General features: G+C 47.1%; 1 protein-coding gene across 1 annotated transcript in view; it reads left to right on the top strand.

Annotated features, from left to right (window-relative positions):
* LOC120904470 (metallo-beta-lactamase domain-containing protein 1) overlaps positions 1-6,819 on the top strand; it is a 92,759-nt gene that overhangs the window by 19,667 nt on the left and 66,273 nt on the right. The gene's annotated exons all lie outside the window — the stretch shown is intronic.

The following is a 6,819-nucleotide window of genomic DNA, read 5'->3' as shown; positions in this document are numbered from 1 at the left end:
TTGTGCTGATCGTGCTTTTATGAAATCAAAAGTCGAACCCCGACGGCCTGTGTCTCGGACTCTCGCGCCCTTATGCGAGGCTTCTCTACCTCTCTCTCGTGCACGGTGGTGGCGAACTGGTTTCGGACGGTTACAGCCAGCTTTAGGTGAGTACGTAGTATGTAGATGTGCCTTTGGGATGTTTCGTTATTTGCGCTGGAAATCCGCGAGATCCGCGATCTCTCGTGCGCGGCATGCTTCTCGGCGCACGTCGGTAAACCCGAGTGGAGAAAGTTGCGCCGAGCGATCGTTACGAAGATGTGGTGGTGCCGGTGTGGTGGTGCCGGCAACGATGCTGTTGCAGTGCGAAACCGTCCGTGCGGCATCGGTTCGCGGAGATGTTCGTGATCGTGAGCAAACAGTGAGCCAAGGTTGTGTGTACCGCGCTCGCGGTTCGGTTTGAGTTGGTGTGCCGTGTTACATTTGCATAGGGTAAGAATTCCACCGGGGAAAAAAACGACAAAAACAAGTCTAAGGAGGCATCTCGCATCCGTTTGACGGTGGTGTGTCGTCATGTTGAAAAATAAAGAAGGGAATTTTCGAAGGCCTGTGGCATTTCCAGCTGGTGGGTAGAATGAGCTCAAGCGTTTCTTGGATCCGTTTCTTGCGATGAATCATTGCGAGCTTCTTTTTCGATAGCGTTTCGATGAGAATGCGAGAATTTCCGCATTTTGGCAACAAGCGACGAACCTTGGTTCTGTCCGTTTTTAAGAGTTTCTGGTGTTATTTTTGTGTTACAATGTTACATGCAAGGTTTTATGGTGATGTTTCGTTTTTAAAGCACATTTGAACAGGAATGAGAATAAGAATAATAATGAAGGATATATTTGCCATGATTATCACAGTATTTGCAATGTTGCGGAGGAATCGTCAAGCTTACATTTCCTGGTTGAAATTTACAACCTACAGCAACATTCTTCATGCATAATGTATTGTCTAGCACAACATACCTGTTCTAATGTTGAAGCAGGAAGTTGAAACTTCTGAATAGTTTTATTCTCAGCCAGAACTCAAAACAGGATAAGAAATGAATTCATTGGTGACTTATTATTAGTTTTTTAGTTAAAAAATGTGACTATGAATTGAAAGCCGTTCCTTTTTGTGCCAGCGCTTATGCGGTCGCATGGTTTGTTCGGGAGCAAAATAAAAAGAAAAATACAAACCCAGAACGAAATGGCACGTTCATCATCACCCAGCAGCCACATCGGTTAGGCATCTCGGACAGTTTATTACCCATTGTTCTAGGCTAGAGGTTGCGAAATAACAATAAAATATTGTTTAGGACAAAATTTCTGCGCTGCACAACAAACAGCGTTCTGCAAACAATACAGGGTGAGCATCATCCGCCCGAACGTGCGCCTTTGGTTTTGTGTTTGGCTCTACCAGCATATGCACGGTTGTCTCACGTTGTGAAATTGTTGTTTGCTGTGAATCAATAGTACCGCACCGTGCGCCACACTGTTTGACCCCGGGGCGGGCAACCACAACAACAGCAGCAGCAATATTCCCTCCACGGTTGTAAAGCAACGGCAACAGTCTGTGCGCCCAACGCGCGGGCAAATCAAACATCAAACATTTAGCACCGAACCGATACCGATGAAGGGAGGTAGAGAATGATTGAAATTCATATTTTAATGTGCCCGGCCGCTCAATTTGAATAGCGGATTCCGTTTGGTAAATTAGCGAGCTTTTTAGGCGCATTATGTTCTGACAAAAGAGTAGTATCATCTTCGCCTTTTCGCTCACGCGCCGAAGGGAAGGTAGTAAAGTGGAGGAGCAAACCACTGATAGAGAGGACGTTAAATAAAACGTTGTTAATACGATGCTCAATCTGAGTCGACGAATCAATCTGGTAGTGTGGGTCCTTTGGGTAAACATTCCAGCCGGAATCGACATTAAAAAAACCTGTCCCTCTTGAAGACGCGCTCCACCTGAGACTTTGCAGGGACGGGCCCACCTGCCATTCGTGCGTGCGTGCGTGCGTGTGCGGGTGTGTGCACAAAATTAATAATTAAGTTGCGCGTTGCGCAACCACCACATTAATGGCAGGGACAGTGCTGGACGATGATGGGGGTTTTGTTTTTGAGGCATCAACCAAACCCCGCGAGGAAGGCCGTCGTCATCGTCGTCACCGTCGTGCTGAAAGCTTTGGCCCTCCCCGCCCGGGGGTCTTAAGTGCGCCTGGGAATCGGTGACGACTTCCTAACGGACGTGTGCTGATTTGTGTTGCAGTAGTAGTGGTTAATTTTTTTTTTATTGTCTGACCCGTTGTTTTCGTTGTCTGAATTTAAAATATTCAGCACTGTAGGACGAGAGCCGGGTGTGTGTGTGTGAAAGTGTTTTCGGGGGGTGGGACGGTGGGCAGAAGCGCACCGGTAGTGTCGTCAAACTTGACCTCGATGGCGCTGCCATCATTTTCGGCCTGCCACTGGACCGCCAAGGTCTTCCAGTAGTTTCTCTCTCTCGCTCCCTCTGTTGATCCTGTCCTTGGAGGTCCTCTTTGGGTGGATTCCTAAACGAGCGTGTTTGTGAAGTGTGATCGGATCCGACGGGAGATTTGTTGTTTGCGACAGCTGACCTAACCTCCTGGTCAGTGTGTCATCCAGTAAGTGAGTGCTTTTTATCAGCAGGATACTGGATAAAGCTGGTTCCAACTGTGCGAGACCCTTCCGTCACATGATCGGCATAAAAAAATAGAAACCACTTATGCTAACACACCATTGATGGTTAACCATGCGCACCAGGCTGCTCACAACAAGCTCCCTCTTCGGTCGATGATCGAGCGTTGCCCATTTCGTGCGATTTAGTTCGCCATTTGTATCAGGACAGCATATCTAGATCGATTAATTTCCCTCACCGCGGTAGTGGCACGTGACTGCGGATGAATTTCGTATCATTAATCTAGCCCCCGGTTCGCTCTGCATATTTTCATAGACGTTTCATAATTGTGTTTGTATGATAAATTGTGTTTTTTCACTATTTGAGCGGAGTTGTTTTGGGATGATATATTTCTCTCAATGCGTTTCGTGAATGATCTAGCGCAAGCGGTAACAAACCATGATGCAATGAGTTCCGAGAGAGTGCGTAAACTGTTTGCCCCGTACTACCTCGAACGTGAAAACGATAATCCGCTTCTCATGACAATGATTAGCGGTAGAAAGTACGCATCACCTTCCGTCAATGATTTGCCAATTAGTGGCTAAAATGTTCAAAAATTAGTATCCCCTTCGCCTTAGACACCAGGAAGTAACAGAGAGAGAGGCCGGAGAGCCTTTTTGCGGATGTGAAAAAAGTGCGTTTGGCATTATGATGCTGGTGGGAAACGATCGATTAAATAACGGTAGACATCAATTTCGCCAATAATGTGGTGCAATTTTTAAAACGGAACTTAAAAAGGTTAGGAAAGGTTTATTTTAAATTGGTTTTACTTTTTACTGTTTTATGTTTATATCTTTATGTTTTCTATATTTCTATACAATTAAGATTCTTGTTTTAAAGCGAGTTTAGAATTTTAAATCATTTATAAATTGTCAGCTAATATTTTATTATAAATTTTCAATTATACAAGCAAAACTGGACACGTGGAAATTAAGAGATTTACCACAACTTAATTAAAACCTAATGAAGCCTCCGACATGAAACCGATAGCAGTAGGAAAAGGAAATGTAAGCTTGAATTGTAAAAGGGCACATTTCAAAGAGGAGAGAGAGAGAGAGAGAAACCTCAAAAAACATAAAAAAAGGTGCCTTGTGTGAAGGAAGCATTAACATTAGCCACTCAAGCCGCCTCTTTCGTCACATGCATCCCGAAGTGCACTCGTATGCTTGATCAGGCGCATAACCATCGTCTCTTCACGATCGTACCATCGTCGGGTGGAACTGATGTGTATGTACCATGGGGAAGAGGGAGAGCCTTTCTGTGTCACTAGTGTGTTTTAGCGTTAGTGAGACCGTGCTGAAGTAAAAACAACAACAAAAAAGCGGTAAGCGGTGATCCGTCACAGAGCATAGGCCGGTGTAGCATAGGCAAAACAAAACGGCCATCCGTAGCCCGTGGCGGGACCGGCCCAGGGTGGAAGCAGCAGCGAAGAAGCAGATTAACAACCGCTGCAAGTAATTGCTGTTGATGGCTAGGTACTTCGCTCCCTCGTTGCTGCTTGTTGTGTTCGGGAGAGTTGAGCTTTTTTGTTTTTAGATTGTTTTTTTTTTTGCTTCTCTCTCTTCTGTGCATGCCCGTGCAGTGTTGCCAGCCTGGTTTAGCCGTGCTTCTGGTTGCTTCTACCTGTTAGTGGTGAACTTTATCTTCATGCTTAACGATCAGCGCTTAAGCGGCGCTAGATGGCACCCGACATAGATGGTACAAGAGAAAGAGAGCAAGTGCAAGCGTTAGTGGAGGCTGGGTGCGCGCGCTCTCTCTCTCTCGCTCTCTATCGCCTTCGGTTGACGCCACTCTTTCCCGAGGCGTTCCTTCAATCGAGCGGAAGGTGATGAGGTTATGTGATTTAGAAATGTCATAATCAGCGCTCGAGTGGCACCGCACATTGCGTAATCGTGAGGGCACACCGTGCGCCCCGTTTCGGGGATGGCTGGATAGGGGCTGGATAGGGGTTTTGTTTCGGACGCTTGGGTTTTCTGGAGCTGGCAGGCCTCTTTCTGGGACTGGCAACCTTTCGCCGCAGGTCCTTTCTTTTGTCGAGCCGAACACACATTTGAACATGTCTGGCTGGAAGGCGAGAGAAGCCCGAGAGACGAGATTTTTGGAGCACTTTTTGTTCGTGGTTTGTTTATTTGGCATAATTTTGTGACAATTTTGTTGTGAGCAAAAAAAAAAAAATAGGCATAATATGATACGAGCGTGTTTGTATGTGTGTGTGTGTGTTTGGTTTACACTCCGACCGTAATCGCCATGCTGCATCGTGTTATGCGGCTGTTAACGCACTTTCCTCAAAAGGGGGTGTCGGGTTAACATCGCGCTGGTCTGGTCCATTTTCTCCCCACCGTGCACCACAAGGCCGCAAATACGCAGCACGGCCGACTGGAATGCTGCTGTTGACGGGCTCTGCGTTACTAAGTGTTGTACCGCCACTACTAACCCGTAATCGAGTAGGTTGGTGTGCAACAATGCGCCCAGAGTCCGGGAGATGCAATGCAACCGAACTAGTGATGGGTAAAGTTGGCACAAATTTGGAGTCAAGTCTGGTATTTCCGGGAGTCGCCCAGAGTCGGAGTCATTCGGAGTCATCATCTGGAATTCACTGGAGTCCGGAGTCATTTGGAGTTCACTGGAGTCATCTGGAGTCGTCTGGAGTCATTTAGAGTCGTCCGGAGTAGTCCGGAGTCATCCAGGACAGCTTGGAGTATTCTGGAGTCGGAGTCATTAGAGTCACTCGGAGTTCTTACGAGTCGTCTGGAGTTATCCGAAGTCTTCTGGAGTCGTCAGGAGTCATCCGGAGTTGTCCGGAGCTACTATGAGTCGTCCGGAGTCATCGGTAGTCGTCCGGGGTCGTCGCTAGTCGCCCGGAAAGGTCTTGAGTCATCCAGAATCGTCAGGAGTCATCCAGAATCGCCATGAGTCATCCAGAATCGTCAGGAGTCATCCGAAGTCGTCCGGAGTTATCAGGAGTCCTCCGGAGTAGGAGTCGTCCGGAGTCGTCTGGAGTCTAATCGAATCGTCTGGAGTCATTCGGAGTCGTCCGGAGTCGACAGCAGACTTCAGAGTCGCCTGAAGTCGTCTGGAGTCGACGGAGTCGTCCGGAGTCATCCGGAGTCGACCGGAGACAGGTTTTTATGGTTAACATCAGGTGTATCATATCCGACTCCGACTCTTGCTGATTAAAATGCATTCAAATCGCTATTCTTAGAAAGAAAGGCCTTTTTAAGTAAGGCTGTCGCAATGCACAAAAGCCGAAAAAACACACCACAAAATGAAATGCCTCCGACCGACTTGTCCAGAGAGCACATCACTAAACCGAAGCATCCAGTCCAAACGAAGCGCAGCTTTGCGTCCTGTTTGGCATCACAAAGCAGTACAGAGACAGCATGATGGCCATAGCGCCAAGCGTACACGGTTCCATCTTCAGCTGGCATGGCCGATGACGCCACGAGAGAGCGGGGTTTACTTTGCCCATTAACACGTGCTGCGATAATCGTGCAAACTTGTTGTCATTTGGCTGGCTGGCTGGCTGCACTTTCTCGAACACTTGCCGCACTCCTGCTTTAAAGAAACGATGCGGTTTTGCTTCCGAACTTCCTTTCCCGGCCACTGGGCGCACACGGAACCGTGTGCAGAGCGCATCCCCTTTTCGTCTTTCGATTTGTAATAATTTAGACGTTTTGGCAAAAGTGTCAAACATTTTAGCACGTTCGATGGCAAATTGAACATCGCACTCCGTTTGCTCAAACACTTTAGCATGCGTGCAGTGATTTATGTAGAAATTGTTGTCGGACTTGTTTACTTTTAATGTATTCGGTGCTAATGTACGAAATGGTGTAACAGCTTCCCAAGGTTGAATGATGCGTAACGAATGTAAATGTAAACAAGTTTGCCAAAAAAAGGGGGGAATAATTTATGCTTCTACCGATGCGATGATTAAGCGTTGTTTTGAAAAGGAATTAATGCGCTAAATCAATCAAACCGAGCTAGATCTGCAGTGTGTGGTGCGCCAACCGCGCTATCGACGCCATATTTCATGCGCGTTCCTCTTGGTGCGTGCTACGATTCTGTCACCGGATGAACGGACATTCAATCATGTGTGCGGTGTCTCGATCTCGAGCGTCTCTA

The sequence above is a fragment of the Anopheles arabiensis genome, chromosome 3 (assembly GCF_016920715.1).
Source record: "Anopheles arabiensis isolate DONGOLA chromosome 3, AaraD3, whole genome shotgun sequence".
NCBI classification, from domain to species: domain Eukaryota; kingdom Metazoa; phylum Arthropoda; class Insecta; order Diptera; family Culicidae; genus Anopheles; species Anopheles arabiensis.
This window is presented reverse-complemented; position numbering and strand designations above follow the sequence as displayed.